This window comes from Cetorhinus maximus, chromosome 28 (assembly GCF_964194155.1).
Source record: "Cetorhinus maximus chromosome 28, sCetMax3.hap1.1, whole genome shotgun sequence".
Taxonomy (NCBI): domain Eukaryota; kingdom Metazoa; phylum Chordata; class Chondrichthyes; order Lamniformes; family Cetorhinidae; genus Cetorhinus; species Cetorhinus maximus.
The window spans coordinates 28,411,471-28,436,849 of record NC_135906.1 but is presented as its reverse complement, the minus strand read 5'-3'; the positions used below and the strand labels follow the sequence as shown (position 1 = coordinate 28,436,849).

At 51.0% G+C, this 25,379-nt stretch overlaps 2 long non-coding RNA genes across 2 annotated transcripts in view; one reads left to right on the top strand and one right to left on the bottom strand.

Annotated features, from left to right (window-relative positions):
• LOC144668979 (uncharacterized) overlaps positions 1 to 22,089 on the bottom strand; it is a 48,037-nt gene extending 25,948 nt beyond the window's left edge. Inside the window, exon 1 of the long non-coding RNA XR_013573574.1 lies at positions 22,036 to 22,089. This is a non-coding gene — a long non-coding RNA (uncharacterized LOC144668979). The remainder of the gene's footprint in view (positions 1 to 22,035) is intronic.
• Positions 18,497 to 25,379, top strand: part of LOC144668981 (uncharacterized) — a 153,884-nt gene continuing 147,001 nt past the window's right edge. Inside the window, exon 1 of the long non-coding RNA XR_013573576.1 lies at positions 18,497 to 18,533. This is a non-coding gene — a long non-coding RNA (uncharacterized LOC144668981). The remainder of the gene's footprint in view (positions 18,534 to 25,379) is intronic.

The window sequence follows — 25,379 nt, the reverse complement described above, 5'->3', positions numbered from 1 at the left end:
ACCGGGTTAGATACAGAGTAAAGCTCCCTCTACACCATCCCCATCAAACACTCCCAGGACAGGTACAGCACGGGGTTAGATACAGAGTAAAGCTCCCTCTACACTGTCCCCTTCATACAATCACAGCACAGGTACAGCATGGGGTTAGATACAGAGTAATACTCCCTCTACATTGTACCCATCAAACACTCCCAGGACAGGTACAGCATGGCGTTAGATACAGAGTAAAGCTCCCTCTAACTGTCCCCATCAAACACTCCCAGGGTAGGTACAGCATGGGGTTAGATACAGATTAAAGCTCCCTCTACACTGTCCCCATCAAACACTCCCAGGACAGCTACAGCAGGGGGTTAGATAAAGAGTAAAGCTCCCTCTTAACCGTCCTCATCAAACACTCCCAGGACAGGTACAGCACGGGGTTAGTAACAGAGTAAAGCTCACTCTGCACCGTCCCCATCAAACACTCCCAGCGCAGGTAAAGCACGGGGTTAGGTACAGAGTAAAGCTCCCTCTACACTGTCCCCATCAAACACTGCCAGGACAGGTACAGCACCAGGTTAGATACAGATTAAAGCGCTCTCTACATCGTCCCCATCAAACACTCCCAGGGCAGGTAGAGCACGGGGTTAGATACAGAGTAAAGCTCCCTCTACACTGTCCCCATCAATCACTGCCAGGACAGGTACAGCACGGGGTTAGATGCAGAGTAAAACTCCATCTACACTGTCCCCATCAAACACTCCCAGGACAGGTACAGCACGGGGTTAGATACAGAGTTAAGCTCCCTCTACACTGTTCCTATCAAACACTCCCAGGACAGGTACAGCACGGGGTAAGATACAAAGTTAAGCTCACTCTACACTGTCCCCATCAAACACTCCCAGGTCAGGTACAGCACGGGGTTAGATACAGAGTAAAGCTCCCTCTACACTGTCCCCATCAAAAACTACCAGGACAGGTGCAGCACGGGGTTAGATACAGAGTAATGCTCCCTCTACACTGTCCCCATCAAACACTCCCAGGGCAGGTACAGCACGGGGTTAGATCCAGAGTAAAGCTCCCTCTACACCGTCCCCATCAAACACTCGCAGGACAGGTACAGCACGGGGTTAGATACAGAGTAAATCGGTCTCTACACTGTCCCCATCAAACCATCCCAGGGTAGGTATAGCATGGAGTCAGATACAGAGTAACACTCCCTGTACACTGTCCCCATCAAACACTCCCTGGACAGGCACAGCACGGGGTTAGATACAGAGTAAAGCTCTCTCTACACTGCCCCGAGCAAACACTCGCAGGACAGGTACAGCACGGGGTTAGGTACAGAGTAAAGCTCCCTCTACACTGTCCACATCAAACACTCCCAGGACAGGTACAGCACGTGGTTAGATAAAGAGTAAAGCTCCCTCTACACCGTCACCATCAAACATTCCCAGGGCAGGTACAGCACGGGGTTAGATACAGAGTAATGCTCCCTCTACACTGTCCCAACAAACACTCCCAGGACAGGTACAGCACGGGGTTAGATCCAGAGTAAAGCTCCCTTACACCGTCATCATCAAACACTCGCAGGACAGGTACAGCACGGGCTTAGATACAGAGTAAATCTCCCTCTACACTGTGCCCATCAAACACTCCCAGGACATGTACAGCACGGGGTGAGATACAGAGTAACTCTCCCTCTACACTGTCCCGTTCAAACCATCCCAGGTTAGGTACAGCATGGGGTCAGATACAGAGTAACACTCCCTCTACACTGTCCCCTTCAAACCATCCCAGGGTAGGTACAGCATGGGGTTAGATACAGTGTAAAGCTCCCTCTAAACTGTCCCCATCAAACACTACCAGGACAGGTACAGCACGGGGTTAGATACAGAGTAAAGCTATCTCTACACTGCCCCCAGCCAACACTCCCAGGACAGGTACAGCACGGTGTTAGGTACAGAGTAAAGCTCCCTCTACACTATCCCCATCAAACACTGCCAGGACAGGTATAGCACGGGGTTAGATACAGAGTAATGCTCACTCTACACAGTCCCCATCAAACACCCCCAGGACAGGTACAGCACGGGGTTAGATATGGAGTAAAGCTCACGTTACACTGTCCCCATCAATCACTCCCAGTACAGCTAGAGCACGGGGTTAGATACAGAGTAAAGCTCCCTCTACACTGTCCCCATCAAACACTCCCAGTACAGGTACAGCACGGGGTTAGATACAGAGTAAAGCTCTCTCTACACCGTCCCCATCAAACACTCCCGGGGCAGGTACAGACGGGGTTAGATACAGAGTAAAGCTCCCTCTGCACTGTCCCCATCATTCACTGCCAGGACAGGTAGAGCACGGGGTTAGATGCAGAGTAAAACTCCATCTACACTCTCCCCATCAAACACTCCCAGGACAGGTACAGCACGGGGTTTGATACAGAGTAAAGCTCACTCTACACTGTGTCATCAATCATTCCAAGGACAGGTACAGCACGGGGTTAGATACAGATTAAAGCTCCATCTACACTGTCCCCAGCAAACACCCCCAGGACAGGTACAGAACGGGGTTATTTACAGGGTAATGCTCCCTCTACACTGTCCCCCTCAAACACTCCCAGGACAGGTACAGCACCGGGTTAGATACAGAGTAAAGCTCCCTCAACAACGTCCCCATCAAACATTCCCAGGACTGGTAGAGCACGGGGTTAGATACAGAGTAAAGCTCCCTCTACACCGTCCTCATCAAACACTCACAGGACAGGTACAGCACGGGGTTAGATACAGAGTAAAGCTCCATCTACACTGTCCCCATCAAACACCCCCAGGACAAGTACAGAACGAGGTTAGATACAGAGTCAAGCTCCCTCTACACTGTGTCATCAAACATTCCCAGGACAGGTACAGCACGGGGTTAGATAGGGAGTAAAGCTCCATCTACACTGTCCCCAGCAAACACTACCAGGACAGGTACAGCACGGGGTTAGTTACAGGGTAAAGCTCCCTCTGCACTGTCCCCATCAAACACTCCCAGGACAGTTACAGCACGGGGTTAGATACAGAGTAAAGCTCCCTCTACACTGTCCCCATCAAACACTCCCAGGACAGGTACAGCACGGGGTTAGTTACAGGGTAAAGCTCCCTCTACGCTGTCCCCATCAGAAACTACCAGGACAGGTGCAGCACGGGGTTAGATACAGAGTAATGCTCCCTCTACACTGTCCCCATCAAACACTCCAAGGACAGGTACAGCACGTGGTTAGATAAAGAGTAAAGCTCCCTCTACACCATCCCCATCAAACACTCCCTGGGCAGGTACAGCACGGGGTTAGATACAGAGTAAAGCTCCCTCTACACTGTCCCAACAAACACTCCCAGGACAGGTACAGCACGGGTTTAGATACAGAGTAAAGCTCCCTCTACACCGTCCCCATCAAACACTCCCAGGACAGGTACACCCCGGGGTTAGATAAAGAGTCAAGCTCCTTCTACACTGTCCCCATCAAATACTCCCAGGACAGCTACATCACGGGGTTAGATACCGAGTAAAGCTCCCTCTACACTATCCCCATCAAACACTCCCAGGACATGTACAGCACCGGGTTAGATACAGAGTAAAGCTCCCTCTACACCATCCCCATCAAACACTCCCAGGACAGGTACAGCAAGGGGTTAGATACAGAGTAAAGCTCCCTCTACACTGTCCCCTTCAAACAATCACAGCACAGGTACAGCATGGGGTTAGATACAGAGTAAAACTCCCTCTACATCGTACCCATCAAACACTCCCAGGACAGGTACAGCATGGCGTTAGATACAGAGTAAAGTTCCCTCTACACTGTCCCCATCAAAGACTTCCAGGGCAGGTACAGCACGGGGTTAGATACAGAGTAAAGCTCCCTCTAACTGTCCCCATCAAACACTCCCAGGGTAGGTACAGCATGGGGTTAGATACAGATTAAAGCTCCCTCTACACTGTCCCCATCAAACACTTCCAGGACAGGTACAGCACAGGTTTAGCTGCAGAGCAAAGCTCCCTCTACACTGCCCCCATCACACCTTCCCAGGACAGGTACAGCAGGGGGTTAGATAAAGAGTAAAGCTCCCTCTTAACCGTCCTCATCAAACACTCCCAGGACAGGTACAGCACGGGGTTAGTAACAGAGTAAAGCTCACTCTGCACCGTCCCCATCAAACACTCCCAGCGCAGGTAAAGCACGGGGTTAGGTACAGAGTAAAGCTCCCTCTACACTGTCCCCATCAAACACTGCCAGGACAGGTACAGCACGGGGTTAGATACAGAGTAAAGCTCCATCTACACTGTCCCCATCAAACACTCCCAGGACAAGTACAGAACGAGGTTAGATACAGAGTAAAGCTCCCTCTACACTGTGTCATCAAACATTCCCAGGACAGGTACAGCACGGGGTTAGATACAGAGTAAAGCTCCATCTACAGTGTCCCCAGCAAACACTACCAGGACAGGTACAGCACGGTGTTAGTTACAGGGTAAAGCTCCCTCTCCACTGTCCCCATCAAACACTCCCAGGACAGGTACATCACGGGGTAAGATACAGAGTAAAGCTCCCTGTACACGATCCCCATCAAACACTCCCAGGGCAGGTACAGCACGGGGTTCGATCCAGAGTTAAGCTCCCTCTACACCGTCCCCATCAAACACTCGCAGGACAGGTAGAGCACGGGGTTAGATACAGAGTAAATCTGTCTCTACACTGTCCCCAACAAACCATCCCAGGGTACGTATAGCATGGAGTCAAATACAGAGCAACACTCCCTCTACACTGTCCCCATCAAACACTCCCAGGACAGGTACAGCACGGGGTTAGAGACAGAGTAAAGCTATCTCTACACTGCCCCCAGCAAACACTTCCAGGACATGTACAGCACAGGGTTAGGTACAGAGTAAAGCTCCCTCTACACTGTCCCCATCAAACACTGCCAGGACTGGTACAGCACGGGGTTAAATACAGAGTAAAGCTCCCTCTATACCGTCCCCTTGAAACACTCCCAGGGCAGGTACAGCACGGGGTCAGATACAGAGTAAAGCTCTCTCTACACTGTACCCATCAAACATTCCCTGGACAGGTACAGCATGTGGTTAGATACAGAGTAAAGCTCCCTCTACACTGTTCCCATCAAACACTCCCAGAACAGGTAAAGCACGGTGTAAGATACAGAGTAAAGCTCACTCTACACAGTCCCCATCAAACACCCCCAGGACAGGTACAGCACGGGGTTAGATATGGAGTAAAGCTCACTCTACAATGTCCCCATCAAACACTCCCAGTACAGGTAGAGCACGGGGTTAGATACAGAGTAAAGCTCCCTCTACACTGTCCCCATCAAACACTCCCAGGACAGGTACAGCACGGGGTTAGATACAGAGTAAAGCAATCTCTACACCGTCCCCATCAAACACTCCCAGGACAGGTACAGCAAGGGGTTAGATACAGAGTAAAGCTCCCTCTACACTGTCCCCTTCAAACAATCACAGCACAGGTACAGCATGGGGTTAGATACAGAGTAAAACTCCCTCTACACTGTCCCCATCAAACACTCCCAGGACAGGTACAGCACGGGGTTAGATACAGAGTAAAGCAATCTCTACACCGTCCCCATCAAACACTCCCAGGGCAGGTACAGCACGGGGTGAGATACAGAGTAAAGCTCCCTCTACACTGTCCCCTTCAATCACTGCCAGGACAGGTACAGCACGGGGTTAGATACAGTGTAAAACTCCATCTACACTGTCCCCATCAAACACTCCCAGGACAGGTACAGCACGGGGTTAGATACAGATTAAAGCTCCCTCTACACTGTGTCATCAATCATTCCCAGGACAGGTACAGCACGGGGTTAGACACAGAGTAAAGCTCCCTCTACACTGTTCCCATCAAACACTCCCAGGACAGGTACAGCACGGGGTAAGATACAAAGTAAAGCTCACTCTATACTGTCCCGATCCAACACTCCCAGGACAGGTACAGCACGGGGTTAGATTCAGAGTAAAGCTCCCTCTACACTGTCGCCATCAAAAACTACCAGGACAGTTGCAGCACGGGGTTAGATACAGAGTAATGCTCCCTCTACACTATCCCCATCAACCACTCCCAGGGCAGGTACAGCACGGGGTTAGATCCAGAGTTAAGCTCCCTCTACACCGTCCCCATCAAAAACTCGCAGGACAGGTAGAGCACGGGGTTAGATACAGAGTAAATCTGTCTCTACACTGTCCCCATCAAACCATCCCAGGGTAGGTATAGCATGGAGTCAAATACAGAGTAACACTCCCTCTACACTGTCCCCATCAAACACTCCCAGGACAGGTACAGCACGGGGTTAGATACAGAGTAAAGATCTCTCTACACTGCCCCCAGCAAACGCTCCCAGGACAGGTAAAGCACGTGGTTAGGTACAGAATAAAGCTCCCTCTACACTGTCCTCATCAAACACTCCCAGGGCAGGTACAGCACGGGGTTAGATAACGAGTAAAGCTCCCTCTACACCGTCCCCATCAAACAATCCCAGGGCAGTTACAGCACGGGGTTAGATACAGAGTAAAGCTCCCTCTACACCGTCCACATCAAACACTCGCAGGACAGGTACAGCACGGGGTTAGATACAAAGTAAATCTCCCTCTACACTGAGCCCATCAAACACTCCCAGGACATGTACAGCACGGGGTTAGATACAGAGTAACGCTCCCTCTATACTGTCCCCTTCAAACCATCCCATGGTAGGTACAGCATGGGGTCAGATACAGAGTAACACTCCCTCTAAACTGTCCCCTTCAAACCATCCCAGTCTAGGTACAGCATGGGGTTAGATACAGAGTAAAGCTCCCTCTACACTGTCCCCATCAAACACTCCCAGGACAGGTACAGCACGGGGTTAGAGACAGAGTAAAGCTATCTCTACACTGCCCCCAGCAAACACTTCCAGGACATGTACAGCACGGGGTTAGGTACAGAGTAAAGCTCCCTCTACACTGTCCCCATCAAACACTGCCAGGACAGGTACAGCACGGGGTTAGATACAGAGTAAAGCTCCCTCTATACCGTCCCCATCAAACACTTGCAGGGCAGGTACAGCACGGGGTCAGATACAGAGTAAAGCTCTCTCTACACTGAACCCATCAAACATTCCCTGGACAGGTACAGCATGAGGTTAGATACAGAGTAAAGCTCCCTCTACACTGTTCCCATCAAACACTCCCAGAACAGGTACAGCACGGTGTAAGATACAGAGTAAAGCTCACTCTACACAGTCCCCATCAAACACCCCCAGGACAGGTACAGCACGGGGTTAGATATGGAGTAAAGCTCCCTCTACACTGTCCCCATCAAACACTCTCAGGACAGCTACAGCACGGGGTTAGATACAGAGTAAAGCTCTCTCTACACCGTCCCCATCAAACACTCCCAGGGCAGGTACAGCACGGGGTGAGATACAGAGTAAAGCTCCCTCTGCACTGTCCCCTTCAATCACTGCCAGGACAGGTACAGCACGGGGTTAGATACAGAGTAAAACTCCATCTACACTGTCCCCATCAACCACTCCCAGGACAGGTACAGCACGGGGTTAGATACAGAGTAAAGCTCCCTCTACACTGTGTCATCAATCATTCCCAGGACAGGTACAGCACGGGGTTAGATACAGAGTAAAGCTCCATCTACACTGTCCCCAGCAAACACCCCCAGGACAGGTACAGCACGGGGTTAGTTACAGGGTAAAGCTCCCTCTACACTGTCCCCATCAAACACTCCAAGTACAGGTACAGCATGGGGTTAGATAATGAGTAAAACTCCCTCTACACCGTCCCCATCAGACACTCCCAGGGCAGGTACAGCACGGGGTTAGATACAGAGTAAAGCTCCCTCTACACTGTCCCCATCAAACACTCCCAGGACAGGTACAGCACCGGGTTTCATACAGAGTACAGCTCCCTCTACAACGTCCCCATCAAACACTCCCAGGGCAGGTACAGTACGGGGTCAGATACACAGTAAATCTCTCTCTACACTGTCCCCATCAAACATTCCCAGGACAGGTAGAGCACGGGGTTAGATACAGAGTAAAGCTCCCTCTACACCGTCCTCATCAAACACTCCCAGGACAGGTACAGCACGGGGTTAGATACAGAGTAAAGCTCCCTCTACACTGTGCCCATCAAACACTCCCAGGACAGGTACAGCACGGGGTTATATACAGAGTAAAGCTCCCTCTGCACTGTCCCCATCAAACACTCCCAGGACAGGTACAGCACGGGGTTAGATACAGAGTAAAGCTCCCTCTACACTGTCCCCATCAAACACTCCCAAAACAGGTACAGCACGGTGTTAGAAACAGAGTAAAGCTCACTCTGCACCATCCCCATCAAACAATCCCAGCGCAGGTACAGGACGGGGTTAGATACAGAGTAAAGCTCCCTCTACACTGTCCCCGTCAAACACTGCCAGGACAGGTACAGCACGGGGTTAGATACAGAGTAATGCTCTATCTACACTGTCCCCATCAAACACTCCCAGGACAAGTACAGAACGAGGTTAGATACAGAGTAAAGCTCCCTCTACACTGTGTCATCAAACATTCCCAGGACTGGTACAGCACGGGGTTAGATACAGAGTAAAGCTCCATCTACACTGTCCCCAGCAAACACTACCAGGACAGGTACAGCACGGGGTTAGTTACAGGGTAGAGCTCCCTCTACACTGTCCCCATCAAACACTCCCAGGAAAGGTACAGCACGGGGTTAGATACAGAGTTAAGCTCCCTCTACACTGTTCCCATCAAACACTCCCAGGACTGGTATAGCACGGGGTAAGATACAAAGTAAAGCTCAATCTACACTGTCCCCATCAAACACTCCCAGGACAGGTACAGCACGGGATTAGATACAGAGTAAAGCTCCCTCTACACTGTCCCCATCAAAAACTACCAGGACAGGTGCAGCACGGGGTTAGATACAGAGTAATGCTCCCTCTACACTTTCCCCATCAAACACTCCCAGGGCAGGTACAGCACGGGGTTAGATCCAGAGTAAAGCTCCCTCTACACCGTACCCATCAAACACTCGTAGGACAGGTACAGCACGGGTTTTGATACAGAGTAAATCTGTCTCTACACTGTCCCCATCAAACCATCGCAGGGTAGGTATAGCATGGAGTCAGATAGAGAGTAACGCTCCCTCTACACTGTCCCCTTCAAACCATCCCAGGGTAGGTACATCATGGGGTCAGATACAGAGTAACACTCCCTCTACACTGTCCCCTTCAAACCATCCCAGGGTAGATACAGCATGGCGTTAGATACAGAGTAAAACTCCCTCTACACTGTCCCCATCAAACACTCCCTGGACAGGTACAGCACGGGGTTAGATACAGAGTAAAGCTATCTCTACACTGCCCCCAGCAAATACTCCCAGGACAGGTACAGCACGGGGTTAGGTACCGAGTAAAGCTCCCTCTACACTGTCCCCATCAAACACTCCAAGGACAGGTACAGCACGTGGTTAGATAAAGAGTAAAGCTCCCTCTACACCATCCCCATCAAACACACCGAGGGCAGGTACAGCACGGGGTGAGATACAGAGTAAAGCTCCCTCTACACTGTCCCAACAAACTCTCCCAAAACAGGTACAGCACGGGGTTAGATACAGAGTAAAGCTCCCTCTACACCGTCCCAATCAAACACTCCCAGGACAGGTGCACCACGGGGTTAGATACAGAGTAAAGCTCCCTCTACACTGTCACCATCAGATACTCCCAGGACAGGTACAGCACGGGGTTAGATACAGAGTAAAGCTCCCTCTACACTATCCCCATCAATCACTCCCAGGACAGGTACAGCACCGGGTTAGATACAGAGTAAAGCTCCCTCTACACCATCCCCATCAAACACTCCCAGGGCAGGTACAGCACGGGGTTAGATACAGAGTAAAGCTCACTCTACACAGTCCCCATCAAACACCCCCAGGACAGGTACAGCACGGGGTTAGATATGGAGTAAAGCTCACTATACACTGTCCCCATCAAACAATCCCAGGACAGGTACAGCACGGGGTTAGATACAGAGTAAAGCTCCCACTACACCGTCCCCATCAAACACTCCCGGGGTTGGTACATCATGGGGTTAGATACAGAGTAAAGGTCCCTCTACACCGTCCCCATCAAACACTCCCAGGACAGTTACAGCACGGGGTTAGATATAGAGTAAAGCTCCCTCTACACCGTCCCCATCAAACACTCCCAGGACAGGTACAGCACGGGGTTAGATACAGTGTAATGCTCACTCTACACTGTCCCCATCAAACACTCCCAGGACAGGTACAGCACGGTGATAGATACAGAGTAAAGCTCCCTCTACACCGTCCCCATCAAACACTCCCAGGACAGGTACAGCACGGGGTAAGATACAAAGTAAAGCTCACTCTACACTGTCCCCATCAAACACTCCCAGGACAGGTACAGCACGGTGTTTGATACAGAGTAAAGCTCCCTCTACACTGACCCCATCAAACACTACCAGGTCAGGTACAGCACGGGGTTAGTTACAGTGTAAAGCTCCCTCTACACTGTCCCCATCAAACACTCCCAGGGCAGGTACAGCACGGGGTTAGATCCAGTGTAAAGCTCCCTCTACACCGTCCCCATCAAACACTCGCAGGGCAGGTACAGCACGGGGTCAGATACACAGTAAAGCTCTCTCTACACTGTCACCATCAAACATTCCCAGGACAGGTACAGCACGGGGTTAGATACAGAGTAAATCTCCCTCTAAACAGTCCTCATCAAACACTCCCAGGACAGGTACAGCACGGGGTTAGATACAGAGTAAAGCTCCCTCTACACTGTCCCCATCAAACACTCCCAGGACAGGTACAGCACGGGGTTAGAGACAGAGTAAAGCTATCTCTACACTGCCCCCAGCAAACACTTCCAGGACATGTACAGCACGGGGTTAGGTACAGAGTAAAGCTCCCTCTACACTGTCCCCATCAAACACTGCCAGGACAGGTACAGCACGGTGTTAGATACAGAGTAAAGCTCCCTCTATACAGTCCCCATCAAACACCCCCAGGACAGGTACAGCACGGGGTTAGATATGGAGTAAAGCTCACTCTACACTGTCCCCATCAAACACTCCCAGTACAGGTAGAGCACGGGGTTAGATACAGAGTAAAGCTCCCTCTACACTGTCCCCATCAAACACTCCCAGGACAGGTACAGCACGGGGTTAGATACAGAGTAAAGCTCTCTCTACACCGTCCCCATCAAACACTCCCAGGGCAGGTACAGCACGGGGTGAGATACAGAGTAAAGCTCCCTCTACACTGTCCCCTTCAATCACTGCCAGGACAGGTACAGCACGGGGTTAGATACAGAGTAAAACTCCATCTACACTGTCCCCATCAAACACTCCCAGGACAGGTACAGCACGGGGTTAGATACAGAGTAAAGCTCCCTCTACACTGTGTCATCAATCATTCCCAGGACAGGTACAGCACGGGGTTAGATACAGAGTAAAGCTCCATCTACACTGTCCCCAGCAAACACCCCCTGGACAGGTACAGCACGGGGTTAGTTACAGGGTAAAGCTCCCTCTACACTGTCCCCATCAAACACTCCCAGTACAGGTACAGCATGGGGTTAGATAATGAGTAAAACTCCCTCTACACCGTCCCCATCAGACACTCCCAGGGCAGGTACAGCACGGGGTTAGATACAGAGTAAAGCTCCCTCTACACTGTCCCCATCAAAAACTCCTAGGACAGGTACAGCACCGGGTTACATACAGAGTACAGCTCCCTCTACAACGTCCCCATCAAACACTAGCAGGGCAGGTACAGTACGGGGTCAGATACACAGTAAATCTCTCTCTACACTGTCCCCATCAAACATTCCCAGGACAGGTAGAGCACGTGGTTAGATACAGAGTAATGCTCCCTCTACACCGTCCTCATCAAACACTCCCAGGACAGGTACAGCACGGGGTTAGATACAGAGTAAAGCTCCCTCTACACTGTGCCCATCAAACACTCCCAGGACAGGTACAGCACGGGGTTATATACAGAGTAAAGCTCCCTCTGCACTGTCCCCATCAAACACTCCCAGGACAGGTACAGCACGGGGTTAGATACAGAGTAAAGCTCCCTCTACACTGTCCCCATCAAACACTCCCAAAACAGGTACAGCACGGTGTTAGAAACAGAGTAAAGCTCACTCTGCACCGTCCCCATCAAACAATCCCAGCGCAGGTACAGGACGGGGTTAGATACAGAGTAAAGCTCCCTCTACACTGTCCCCGTCAAACACTGCCAGGACAGTTACAGCACGGGGTTAGATACAGAGTAATGCTCTATCTACACTGTCCCCATCAAACACTCACAGGACAAGTACAGAACGAGGTTAGATACAGAGTAAAGCTCCCTCTACACTGTGTCATCAAACATTCCCAGGACTGGTACAGCACGGGGTTAGATACAGAGTAAAGCTCCATCTACACTGTCCCCAGCAAACACTACCAGGACAGGTACAGCACGGGGTTAGTTACAGGGTAAAGCTCCCTCTACACTGTCCCCATCAAACACTCCCAGGAAAGGTACAGCACGGGGTTAGATACAGAGTAAAGCTCCCTCTACACTGTTCCCATCAAACACTCCCAGGACTGGTATAGCACGGGGTAAGATACAAAGTAAAACTCAATCTACACTGTCCCCATCAAACACTCCCAGGACAGGTACAGCACGGGATTAGATACAGAGTAAAGCTCCCTCTACACTGTCCCCATCAAAAACTACCAGGACAGGTGCAGCACGGGGTTAGATACAGAGTAATGCTCCCTCTACACTTTCCCCATCAAACACTCCCAGGGCAGGTACAGCACGGGGTTAGATCCAGAGTAAAGCTCCCTCTACACCGTACCCATCAAACACTCGCAGGACAGGTACAGCACGGGTTTAGATACAGAGTAAATCTGTCTCTACACTGTCCCCATCAAACCATCCCAGGGTAGGTATAGCATGGAGTCAGATAGAGAGTAACGCTCCCTCTACACTGTCCCCTCAAACCATCCCAGGGTAGGTACAGCATGGGGTTAGATACAGAGTAAAGCTCCCTCTACACTGTCCCCATCAAACACTCCCTGGACAGGTACCGCACGGGGTTAGATACAGAGTAAAGCTATCTCTACACTGCCCCCAGCAAATACTCCCAGGACAGGTACAGCACGTGGTTAGATAAAGAGTAAAGCTCCCTCTACACCATCACCATCAAACACACCGAGGGCAGGTACAGCACGGGGTGAGATACAGAGTAAAGCTCCCTCTACACTGTCCCAACAAACACTCCCAGGACAGGTACAGCACGGGGTTAGATACAGAGTAAAGCTCCCTCTACACCGTCCCAATCAAACACTCCCAGGACAGGTGCACCACGGGGTTAGATACAGAGTAAAGCTCCCTCTACACTGTCACCATCAGATACTCATAGGACAGGTACAGCACGGGTTTAGATACAGAGTAAAGCTCCCTCTACACTATCCCCATCAATCACTCCCAGGACAGGTAAAGCACCGGGTTAGATACAGAGTAAAGCTCCCTCTACACCATCCCCATCAAACACTCCCAGGGCAGGTACAGCACGGGGTTAGATACAGAGTAAAGCTCACTCTACACAGTCCCCATCAAACACCCCCAGGACAGGTACAGCACGGGGTTAGATATGGAGTAAAGCTCACTATACACTGTCCCCATCAAACAATCCCAGGACAGGTACAGCACGGGGTTAGATACAGAGTAAAGCTCCCACTACACCGTCCCCATCAAACACTCCCAGGACAGGTACAGCACGGGGTAAGATACAAAGTAAAGCTCACTCTACACTGTCCCCATCAAACACTCCCTGGACAGGTACAGCACGGTGTTAGATACAGAGTAAAGCTCCCTCTACACTGACCCCATCAAACACTACCAGGTCAGGTACAGCACGGGGTTAGTTACAGTGTAAAGCTCCCTCTACACTGTCCCCATCAAACACTCCCAGGGCAGGTACAGCACGGGGTTAGATCCAGTGAAAAGCTCCCTCTACACCGTCCCCATCAAACACTCGCAGGGCAGGTACAGCACGGGGTCAGATACACAGTAAAGCTCTCTCTACACTGTCCCCATCAAACATTCCCAGGACAGGTACAGCACGGGGTTAGATACAGAGTAAAGCTCCCTCTAAACAGTCCTCATCAAACACTCCCTGGACAGGTACAGCACGGGGTTAGATACAGAGTAAAGCTCCCTCTACACTGTGCCCATCAAACACTCCCAGGACAGGTACAGCACGGGGTTAGATACAGAGTAAAGCTCCCTCTGCACTGTCCCCATCAAACACTCCCAGGACAGGTACAGCAGGAGGTTGGATAAAGAGTATAGCTCCCTCTACACCGTGCCCATCAAGCACTCCCAGGGCAGGTACAGCACGGGGTTAGATACAATGTAAAGCTCTCTCTACACTATCCCCATCAAACACTCCCAGGACAGGTACAGCACCGGGTTAGATACAGAGTAAAGCTCCCTCTACACCATCCCCATCAAACACTCCCAGGGCAGGTACAGCACGGGGTTAGATACTGTGTAAAGCTCACTCTACACAGTCCCCATCTAACACCCCGAGGACAGGTACAGCACGGGGTTAGATATGGAGTAAAGCTCCCTCTACACTGTCCCCATCAAACACTCCCAAAACAGGTACAGTACGGTGTTAGAAACAGAGTAAAGCTCACTCTGCACCGTCCCCATCAAACAATCCCAGCGCAGGTACAGGACGGGGTTAGATACAGAGTAAAGCTCCCTCTACACTGTCCCCGTCAAACACTGCCAGGACAGGTACAGCACGGGGTTAAATACAGAGTAATGCTCTATCTACACTGTCCCCATCAAACACTCCCAGGACAAGTACAGAACGAGGTTAGATACAGAGTAAACCTCCCTCTACACTGTGTCATCAAACATTCCCAGGACTGGTACAGCACGGGGTTAGATACAGAGTAAAGCTCCATCTACACTGTCCCCAGCAAACACTACCAGGACAGGTACAGCACGGGGTTAGTTACAGGGTAGAGCTCCCTCTACACTGTCCCCATCAAACACTCCCAGGAAAGGTACAGCACGGTGTTAGATACAGAGTTAAGCTCCCTCTACACTGTTCCCATCAAACACTCCCAGGACTGGTATAGCACGGGGTAAGATACAAAGTAAAGCTCAATCTACACTGTCCCCATCAAACACTCCCAGGACAGGTACAGCACGGGATTAGATACAGAGTAAAGCTCCCTCTACACTGTCCCCATCAAAAACTACCAGGACAGGTGCAGCACGGGGTTAGATACAGAGTAATGCTCCCTCTACACTTTCCCCATCAAACACTCCCAGGGCAGGTACAGCACGGGGTTAGATCCAGAGTAAAGCTCCCTCTACACCGTACCCATCAAACACTCGCAGGACAGGTACAGCACGGGTTTAGATACAGAGTAAATCTGTCTCTACACTGTCCCCATCAAACCATCCCAGGGTAGGTATAGCATGGAGTCAGATAGAGAGTAACGCTCCCTCTACACTGTCCCCTTCAAACCATCCCAGGGTAGGTACATCATGGGGTCAGATACAGAGTAACACTCCCTCTACACTGTCCCCTTCAAACCATCCCAGGGTAGATACAGCATGGCGTTAGATACAGAGTAAAGCTCCCTCTACACTGTCCCCATCAAACACTCCCTGGACAGGTACAGCACGGGGTTAGATACAGAGTAAAGCTATCTCTACACTGCCCCCAGCAAATACTCCCAGGACAGGTACAGCACGGGGTTAGGTACCGAGTAAAGCTCCCTCTACACTGTCCCCATCAAACACTCCAAGGACAGGTACAGCACGTGGTTAGATAAAGAGTAAAGCTCCCTCTACACCATCCCCATCAAACACACCGAGGGCAGGTACAGCACGGGGTGAGATACAGAGTAAAGCTCCCTCTACACTGTCCCAACAAACTCTCCCAAAACAGGTACAGCACAGGGTTAGATACAGAGTAAAGCTCCCTCTACACCGTCCCAATCAAACACTCCCAGGACAGGTGCACCACGGGGTTAGATACAGAGTAAAGCTCCCTCTACACTGTCACCGTCAGATACTCCCAGGACAGGTACAGCACGGGGTTAGATACAGAGTAAAGCTCCCTCTACACTATCCCCAACAATCACTCCCAGGACAGGTACAGCACCGGGTTAGATACAGAGTAAAGCTCCCTCTACACCATCCCCATCAAACACTCCCAGGGCAGGTACAGCACGGGGTTAGATACAGAGTAAAGCTCACTCTACACAGTCCCCATCAAACACCCCCAGGACAGGTACAGCACGGGGTTAGATATGGAGTAAAGCTCACTATACACTGTCCCCATCAAACAATCCCAGGACAGGTACAGCACGGGGTTAGATACAGAGTAAAGCTCCCACTACACCGTCCCCATCAAACACTCCCGGGGTTGGTACATCATGGGGTTAGATACAGAGTAAAGGTCCCTCTACACCGTCCCCATCAAACACTCCCAGGACAGTTACAGCACGGGGTTAGATATAGAGTAAAGCTCCCTCTACACCGTCCCCATCAAACACTCCCAGGACAGGTACAGCACGGGGTTAGATACAGTGTAAAGCTCACTCTACACTGTCCCCATCAAACACTCCCAGGACAGGTACAGCACGGTGATAGATACAGAGTAAAGCTCCCTCTACACCGTCCCCATCAAACACTCCCAGGACAGGTACAGCACGGGGTAAGATACAAAGTAAAGCTCACTCTACACTGTCCCCATCAAACACTCCCAGGACAGGTACAGTACGGTGTTTGATACAGAGTAAAGCTCCCTCTACACTGACCCCATCAAACACTACCAGGTCAGGTACAGCACGGGGTTAGTTACAGTGTAAAGCTCCCTCTACACTGTCCCCATCAAACACTCCCAGGGCAGGTACAGCACGGGGTTAGATCCAGTGTAAAGCTCCCTCTACACCGTCCCCATCAAACACTCGCAGGGCAGGTACAGCACGGGGTCAGATACAAAGTAAAGCTCTCTCTACACTGTCACCATCAAACATTCCCAGGACAGGTACAGCACGGGGTTAGATACAGAGTAAATCTCCCTCTAAACAGTCCTCATCAAACACTCCCAGGACAGGTACAGCACGGGGTTAGAGACAGAGTAAAGCTATCTCTACACTGCCCCCAGCAAACACTTCCAGGACATGTACAGCACGGGGTTAGGTACAGAGTAAAGCTCCCTCTACACTGTCCCTACAAACACTGCCAGGACAGGTACAGCACGGTGTTAGATACAGAGTAAAGCTCCCTCTATACAGTCCCCATCAAACACCCCCAGGACAGGTACAGCACGGGGTTAGATATGGAGTAAAGCTCACTCTACACTGTCCCCATCAAACACTCCCAGTAGAGGTAGAGCACGGGGTTAGATACAGAGTAAAGCTCCCTCTACACTGTCCCCATCAAACACTCCCAGGACAGGTACAGCACGGGGTTAGATACAGAGTAAAGCTCTCTCTACACCGTCCCCATCAAACACTCCCAGGGCAGGTACAGCACGGGGTGAGATACAGAGTAAAGCTCCCTCTACACTGTCCCCTTCAATCACTGCCAGGACAGGTACAGCACGGGGTTAGATACAGAGTAAAACTCCATCTACACTGTCCCCATCAAACACTCCCAGGACAGGTACAGCACGGGGTTAGATACAGAGTAAAGCTCCCTCTACACTGTGTCATCAATCATTCCCAGGACAGGTACAGCACGGGGTTAGATACAGAGTAAAGCTCCATCTACACTGTCCCCAGCAAACACCCCCTGGACAGGTACAGCACGGGGTTAGTTACAGGGTAAAGCTCCCTCTACACTGTCCCCATCAAACACTCCCAGTACAGGTACAGCATGGGGTTAGATAATGAGTAAAACTCCCTCTACACCGTCCCCATCAGACACTCCCAGGGCAGGTACAGCACGGGGTTAGATACAGAGTAAAGCTCCCTCTACACTGTCCCCATCAAAAACTCCTAGGACAGGTACAGCACCGGGTTACATACAGAGTACAGCTCCCTCTACAACGTCCCCATCAAACACTAGCAGGGCAGGTACAGTACGGGGTCAGATACACAGTAAATCTCTCTCTACACTGTCCCCATCAAACATTCCCAGGACAGGTAGAGCACGGGGTTAGATACAGAGTAATGCTCCCTCTACACCGTCCTCATCAAACACTCCCAGGACAGGTACAGCACGGGGTTAGATACAGAGTAAAGCTCCCTCTACACTGTGCCCATCAAATACTCCCAGGACAGGTACAGCACGGGGTTATATACAGAGTAAAGCTCCCTCTGCACTGTCCCCATCAAACACTCCCAGGACAGGTACAGCACGGGGTTAGATACAGAGTAAAGCTCCCTCTACACTGTCCCCATCAAACACTCCCAAAACAGGTACAGCACGGTGTTAGAAACAGAGTAAAGCTCACTCTGCACCGTCCCCACCAAACAATCCCAGCGCAGGTACAGGACGGGGTTAGATACAGAGTAAAGCTCCCTCTACACTGTCCCCGTCAAACACTGCCAGGACAGGTACAGCACGGGGTTAGATACAGAGTAATGCTCTATCTACACTGTCCCCATCAAACACTCACAGGACAAGTACAGAACGAGGTTAGATACAGAGTAAAGCTCCCTCTACACTGTGTCATCAAACATTCCCAGGACTGGTACAGCACGGGGTTAGATACAGAGTAAAGCTCCATCTACACTGTCCCCAGCAAACACTACCAGGACAGGTACAGCACGGGGTTAGTTACAGGGTAAAGCTCCCTCTACACTGTCCCCATCAAACACTCCCAGGAAAGGTACAGCACGGGGTTAGATACAGAGTAAAGCTCCCTCTACACTGTTCCCATCAACACTCCCAGGACTGGTATAGCACGGGGTAAGATACAAAGTAAAACTCAATCTACACTGTCCCCATCAAACACTCCCAGGACAGGTGCAGCACGGGGTTAGATACAGAGTAATGCTCCCTCTACACTTTCCCCATCAAACACTCCCAGGGCAGGTACAGCACGGGGTTAGATCCAGAGTAAAGCTCCCTCTACACCGTACCCATCAAACACTCGCAGGACAGGTACAGCACGGGTTTAGATACAGAGTAAATCTGTCTCTACACTGTCCCCATCAAACCATCCCAGGGTAGGTATAGCATGGAGTCAGATAGAGAGTAACGCTCCCTCTACACTGTCCCCTCAAACCATCCCAGGGTAGGTACAGCATGGGGTCAGATACAGAGTAACACTCCCTCTACACTGTCCCCTTCAAACCATCCCAGGGTAGGTACAGCATGGGGTTAGATACAGAGTAAAGCTCCCTCTACACTGTCCCCATCAAACACTCCCTGGACAGGTACCGCACGGGGTTAGATACAGAGTAAAGCTATCTCTACACTGCCCCCAGCAAATACTCCCAGGACAGGTACAGCACGTGGTTAGATAAAGAGTAAAGCTCCCTCTACACCATCACCATCAAACACACCGAGGGCAGGTACAGCACGGGGTGAGATACAGAGTAAAGCTCCCTCTACACTGTCCCAACAAACACTCCCAGGACAGGTACAGCACGGGGTTAGATACAGAGTAAAGCTCCCTCTACACCGTCCCAATCAAACACTCCCAGGACAGGTGCACCACGGGGTTAGATACAGAGTAAAGCTCCCTCTACACTGTCACCATCAGATACTCATAGGACAGGTACAGCACGGGTTTAGATACAGAGTAAAGCTCCCTCTACACTATCCCCATCAATCACTCCCAGGACAGGTAAAGCACCGGGTTAGATACAGAGTAAAGCTCCCTCTACACTATCCCCATCAAACACTCCCAGGGCAGGTACAGCACGGGGTTAGATACAGAGTAAAGCTCACTCTACACAGTCCCCATCAAACACCCCCAGGACAGGTACAGCACGGGGTTAGATATGGAGTAAAGCTCACTATACACTGTCCCCATCAAACAATCCCAGGACAGGTACAGCACGGGGTTAGATACAGAGTAAAGCTCCCACTACACCGTCCCCATCAAACACTCCCGGGGTAGGTACATCATGGGGTTAGATACAGAGTAAAGGTCCCTCTACACCGTCCCCGTCAAACACTCCCAGGACAGTTACAGCACGGGGTTAGATATAGAGTAAATCTCCCTCTACACCGTCCCCATCAAACACTCCCAGGACAGGTACAGCACGGGGTTAGATACAGTGTAAAGCTCACTCTACACTGTCCCCATCAAACACTCCCAGGACAGGTACAGCACGGTGTTAGATACAGAGTAAAGCTCCCTCTACACCGTCCCCATCAAACACTCCCAGGACAGGTACAGCACGGGGTAAGATACAAAGTAAAGCTCACTCTACAATGTCCCCATCAAACACTCCCTGGACAGGTACAGCACGGTGTTAGATACAGAGTAAAGCTCCCTCTACACTGACCCCATCAAACACTACCAGGTCAGGTACAGCACGGGGTTAGTTACAGTGTAAAGCTCCCTCTACACTGTCCCCATCAAACACTCCCAGGGCAGGTACAGCACGGGGTTAGATCCAGTGAAAAGCTCCCTCTACACCGTCCCCATCAAACACTCGCAGGGCAGGTACAGCACGGGGTCAGATACACAGTAAAGCTCTCTCTACACTGTCCCCATCAAACATTCCCAGGACAGGTACAGCACGGGGTTAGATACAGAGTAAAGCTCCCTCTAAACAGTCCTCATCAAACACTCCCTGGACAGGTACAGCACGGGGTTAGATACAGAGTAAAGCTCCCTCTACACTGTGCCCATCAAACACTCCCAGGACAGGTACAGCACGGGGTTAGATACAGAGTAAAGCTCCCTCTGCACTGTCCCCATCAAACACTCCCAGGACAGGTACAGCAGGAGGTTGGATAAAGAGTATAGCTCCCTCTACACCGTGCCCATCAAGCACTCCCAGGGCAGGTACAGCACGGGGTTAGATACAATGTAAAGCTCTCTCTACACTATCCCCATCAAACACTCCCAGGACAGGTACAGCACCGGGTTAGATACAGAGTAAAGCTCCCTCTACACCATCCCCATCAAACACTCCCAGGGCAGGTACAGCACGGGGTTAGATACTGTGTAAAGCTCACTCTACACAGTCCCCATCTAACACCCCGAGGACAGGTACAGCACGGGGTTAGATATGGAGTAAAGCTCACTATACACTGTCCCCATCAAACAATCCCAGGACAGGTACAGCACGGGGTTAGATACAGAGTAAAGCTCCCACTACACCGTCCCCATCAAACACTCCCGGGGTAGGTACATCATGGGGTTAGATACAGAGTAAAGGTCCCTCTACACCGTCCCCATCAAACACTCCCAGGACAGTTACAGCACGGGGTTAGATATGGAGTAATGCTCCCTCTACACCGTCCCCATCAAACACTCCCAGGACAGGTACAGCACGGGGTTAGATACAGTGTAAATCTCCCTCTACACCGTCCCCATCAAACACTCCCAGGGCAGGTACTGCACGGGGTTAGATACAGAGTAAAGCTCCCTCTACACTGACCCCATCAAACACTCCCATGACAGGTACAGCACGGGGTAAGATACAAAGTAAAGCTCACTCTACACTGTCCCCATCAAACACTCCCAGGACAGGTACAGCACGGTGTTAGATACAGAGTAAAGCTCCCTCTACACTGACCCCATCAAACACTACCAGGTCAGGTACAGCACGGGGTTAGTTACAGTGTAAAGCTCCCTCTGCACAGTCCCCATCAAACACTCCCAGGGCAGGTACAGCACGGGGTTAGATCCAGAGTAAAGCTCCCTCTACACCGTCCCCATCAAACACTCGCAGGGCAGGTACAGCACGGGGTCAGATACACAGTAAAGCTCTCTCTACACTGTCCCCATCAAACACTCCCAGGACAGGTGCAGCACCGGGTTAGATACAGAGTATGGCTCCCTCTACACTGTCTCCATCAAACACTCCCAGGGTAGGTACAGCACGGGGTTAATACAGATTAAAGCTCTCTCTACACTGTACCCATCAAACACTCCCAGGACAGGTACAGCATCCGGTTAGATACAGAGTAAAGCTCCCTCTACTCTGTCCCCATCAAACACTCCCAGGGCAGGTACAGCACAGGTTAGATACAGAGAAAAACTCCCTCTACACCGTCCCCATCAAACACTCCCAGGGCAGGTACAGCACGGGGTTTGATACAGAGTAAAGCTCCCTCTACACCGTCCCCATCATACACTCCCAGGACAGGTACAGCACAGGTTAGATACAGAGAAAAACTCTCTCTACACTGTCCCCATCAAACACTCCCAGGGCAGGTACAGCACGAGGTTAGATACAGAGTAAAGCTCCCTCTACACTGTCCCCATCAAACATTCCCAGGGTAGGTACAGCATGGGGATAGATACAGATTAAAACTCCCTCTACACTGACCCCATCAAACACACCCAGGGCTGGTACAGCCCGGGGTTAGATACCGAGTAAATCTCCCTCTACACCGTCCCCATCAAACACTCCCAGTGCAGGTACAGCACGGGGTAAGATACTGAGTAAAGCTCCCCCTACACCGTGCCCTTCAAACACTCCCAGGACAGGTACAGCACGGGGTTAGATACAGAGTAAAGCTCCCTCTACACTGTCCCCATCAAACACTCCCAGGGTAGGTACAGCATGATTTTTGATACAGAGTAAAGCTCCGTCTACACTGTCCCCATCAAACACTCCCAGGACAGGTACAGCACGGGGTTAGATACAGAGTAAAGCTGCCTCTACCCTGTCCCCAACAAACACTCCCAGGAAAGGTACAGCTTCGGGTTAGATACAGAGTAATGCTCACTCTACACCGTCCCCATCAAACACTCCCAGGGCATGTATAGCACGGGGTTAGATACAGAGTAAAGCTCCCTCTACACTGTCCCCATCAAACACTCCCAGGACAGGTACAGCACGGGTTTAGATAGAGAGTAAAGCTCCCTCTACACTGTCCCCATCATACACTCCCTGGACAGGTACAGCACGGGGTTAGATACAGAGTAAAGCTCCCTCTACACTGTCCCATCAAACACTCCCAGGGCAGCTACAGCACTGGGTTAGATACAGAGTAAAGCTCCCTCTACAATGTCCCCATCAAACACTCCCAGGACAGTTTTAGCGCGGGGTTAGATACAGAGTAAAGCTCCCTCTACACTGTCCCCATCAAACAGTACCAGGACAGGTAAAGCACGGTGTTAGATAAAGAGAAAAACTCCCTCTACACCGTCCCCATCAAACACTCCCAGGGCAGGTAAAACACTGGGTTAGATACAGAGTAAAGCTCCCTCCAGACTGTCCCCATCAAACACTCCCAGGACAGGCACATCACGCGGTTAGATACAGAGTAAAGCTCCCTCTATACCGTCCCCATCGAACACTCCCAGTACAGGTACAGCACGGGGATAGATACAGTGTAATGCTCCCTCTACACTGTCCCCATCAAACACTCCCAGGGCAGGTACAGCACGGGTTTAGATACAGAGTAAAGCTCCCTCTACACCGTCCCCATCAAACACTCCCAGGACAGGTACAGCACCGGGTTAGATACAGAGTAAAGCTCCCTGCACACCGTCCCCATCAAACATTCCCAGGGCAGGTACAGCACCGGGATGGATACAGAGTAAAGCTCTCTCCACACCGTCCCCATCAAACACTCCCAGGACAGTTACAACACAGGTTGAGATTCAGAGTAAATCTCCCTCTACACTGTCCCCATCAAATACTCCCAGGACAGGTACAGCACGGGATTAGATACAGAGTAAAGCTCCCTCTACACTGTCCCCATCAAACACTCCCAGGACAGGTACAGCATGGGGTTAGATACAGAGTAAAGCTTCATCTATACTGTCCCCATCAAACACTCCCAGGACAGGTACAGCACGGGGCTAGGTACAGAGTAAAGCTCCCTCTACACTGTCCCCATCAAACACTCCCAGGACAGGTGCAGCACATGGTTAGATACAGAGTAAATCTCCCTCTACACTGTCCCCCTCAAACACTCCCATGACAGGTACAGCAAGGGGTTAGATACAGCGTAAAGCTCCATCTACACTGTTCCCATCAAACACTCCCAGGACAGGTACAGCACGGGGTTATATACAGAGTAAAGCTGCCTCTACACCGTACCCATCAAACACTCCCAGGACAGGTACAGCACGTGGTTAGATACAGAGTCAAGCTCCCTCTACACTGTCCCCATCAAACAGTACCAGGACAGGTAAAGCACGGGGTTAGATAAAGAGAAAAACTCCCTCTACACCGTCCCCATCAAACATTCCCAGGACAGGTACAGCACGGGGTTAGATAAAGAGTAAATCTCCCTCTACACTGTCGCAATCAAACACTCCCCGGACAGGTACAGCACGAGGTTAGATACAGAGTAAAGCTCCCTCTACACTGTCCGCATCAAACACTCCCAGGGCAGGTACAGCACGAGGTTAGATACAGAGTAAAGCTCCCTCTACACTGTCCCCATCAAACATTCCCAGGGTAGGTACAGCATGGGGATAGATACAGATTAAAACTCCCTCTACACTGACCCCATCAAACACACCCAGGGCTGGTACAGCCCGGGGTTAGATACCGAGTAAATCTCCCTCTACACCGTCCCCATCAAACACTCCCAGTGCAGGTACAGCACGGGGTAAGATACTGAGTAAAGCTCCCCCTACACCGTGCCCTTCAAACACTCCCAGGACAGGTACAGCACGGGGTTAGATACAGAGTAAAGCTCCCTCTACACTGTCCCCATCAAACACTCCCAGGGTAGGTACAGCATGATTTTTGATACAGAGTAAAGCTCCGTCTACACTGTCCCCATCAAACACTCCCAGGACAGGTACAGCACGGGGTTAGATACAGAGTAAAGCTCCCTCTACCCTGTCCCCAACAAACACTCCCAGGAAAGGTACAGCTCCGGGTTAGATACAGAGTAATGCTCACTCTACACCGTCCCCATCAAACACTCCCAGGGCATGTATAGCACGGGGTTAGATACAGAGTAAAGCTCCCTCTACACTGTCCCCATCAAACACTCCCAGGACAGGTACAGCACGGGTTTAGATAGAGAGTAAAGCTCCCTCTACACTGTCCCCATCATACACTCCCTGGACAGGTACAGCACGGGGTTAGATACAGAGTAAAGCTCCCTCTACACTGTCCCATCAAACACTCCCAGGGCAGCTACAGCACTGGGTTAGATACAGA